Raw genomic sequence first — 2,426 nt, 5'->3', positions numbered from 1 at the left:
TGGTTGCAATCATAAGACGCGACACCTTTGTCGCATCCCTCTCATGAGTAGTGTGTTCAGTGATTTGTTCAGGAGTAGCAGTGGTGACATCAATCTCCTTTAGCTCTTTATCAAGGACATATTCTTTGTCCTCGTATCGAATAACCATTCTTATGTTTCGAATCCAATCATTGAAATTCGAGCCATCAAAAATGACCCACCCACATAGATTCATGAGGGAGAAAGAGCCTGAAGGAATTGGTGTTAAAGCAGTGTTTGGGGTAGACATCTGAAAAGAAGAAGAACAAAGTTTAGATTAGATGAGAATCCTTAATATTACACCCAATATGAAATATTAAGGCTAGGATCCAACACAATATTCTACAATTGCGAAGAGCGATGCCGTAATCCAATTGCAGAATATTTGAAGGTAGGTAAATGACGATTTACCAATTTCCACCACGAAAAACGAAATAGATTATAAGGTTTTAATTGGTTTAAAATTCCTAGATCTTTGAGATTCATTGAACTTTTCAAAGGCATGTTTAAATCTCGATTGTGCCCTTCAAGTTTGTGACTGGGATACCGATGATCACAAACAAGGTGTGAATAACCATGCAAATTAACATGGTACACCCAATGTTACAAACCACCTAATCAATGTGCCGGTTAACCACATGCACTCCATTGATCTATGATTAACATCAAGCTACCCTTTGCCACACATTGTCAGTCCCAGATTAGTATGCTGGTTAACCACACATGCTCCACTAACGACTTAACAAGGTGCAAAGTGTAATTTCATGGATTAGCACAATTTTCACATTTTTCCTAAAGTAACTAATATTGGGAATTAAATAAAAGTTTAGTTACTTTATAATTATCATTATACTTTTAATGAGGGAGAATTAGTGTCCTATCCTACCCGTTCAGCTAACGACCCTCCACCAATCAAGGAAGCGGTGGGTGAGAGTGGACACCCATTAAACCACCATTTTATAGGTAGTAATCTTATACCCCCTTATAGACCAGCTTCGTGAATGAGGCCTACTAACGGTAAGAGCGACTTGTTCTTATACATACATACATATATATATATATATATATATATATATATATATATATTATTAAAATTATAATGTTATAAAGTGTAAGTGCTGAATTTTAACTTTTAAAACTCTAGGGTTTGGAATTAAAGTTTCATTTAATGAGACTTTGCAAATTCCAAAACTTGAGGACAAGTTTTTGAAACTTGTCAAAACCCTTCATATTCATAACCTATGAGTTTAATTTGATTTTAATGATGAGACCTTTCATTTTCCATAACTTGAGGACAAGATATGGAGGTAATTAAACATCAATTAGATCATATTTCTAACAACTAAATTATCTTATCATTCTTGATCTAACTAAACTCATATACAAGACAATTTTATATCAACAATTCTAAAACAATTTGGTTTATCATATAAAACAACAACTATTTTAAAACTTTGATAATTATCTTTCAATTTGGATGAGAATGGTCATTACCATATCTTAAAAAACATATTTTTATGATTCAAAACAGTTTAGGGTAATGATCATATCCAATATTGGCCAAAAACACGAATTTCTGCACTCTGATCAGCCAACTCAGCGAGTCCATTAATTGGACTCGTCGAGTAGCTTCATTTCTGCATGGACTCGTCGAGTTCCCCAGTGGACTCGGCGAGTTCATCAGTTAGAATGCAGAAAACTCGATTTTTTCAACTTTGAAAACAAGCAAGCATCAAATATAATAGAAAACAATCCTAGGCTCTGATACCACTGTTGGGTTTTGACCACTATAACACTTACTAAGTGCACATGCAACCCTAAATGCTTTGGATCTATGTTTTCACTAATTATACATGCATTTTCTTTTTCCAAAGCATTCACCCTAGCTAGCATACAATTGAAACTATATATAATCAAAACATAGTTAGGATACATACCTTTTGAGTATGGCAGAGTTCTTGGCCTTTGAAAGCTTGAGCACCTCAAGTGTGATGCCTCTAATGGCTCACAAACACCAATATGCAAGAGGAGGTTCTAAGAGAATAAGTTGCTTGTCTCTATGGTTGGTGTAACCGATTTTGGTGCATAGAGGGGGCTTTTTATAGTTGTGGCAAGTGCTAGGGTTACACTTTGTAAACCCTAATGATCCATGACTTTCCACATTCCTATGGTCCATGGGTTTGACCTCCATGGACTATCCATGGGTTATATTATTGGTTTAGCCCACTTACATAATCGTAGATCACTTAGCCCATACCATAAGTATCATTGATTTGCATAATCACTCCCTCCATATTTAATTAGTTTCTTTTGACCACAAAATTAATTCCAAATTAATTCTTAGACAATACTAATTAAATAACCAAATTAATATATTATACTTATAATATATTAATAAATCGTAAATA

This window comes from Lactuca virosa, chromosome 3 (genome assembly GCF_052849685.1).
Source record: "Lactuca virosa cultivar CGN04683 chromosome 3, Lactuca_virosa_CGN04683_v6, whole genome shotgun sequence".
NCBI lineage: Eukaryota > Viridiplantae > Streptophyta > Magnoliopsida > Asterales > Asteraceae > Lactuca > Lactuca virosa.
This window is presented reverse-complemented; position numbering follows the sequence as displayed.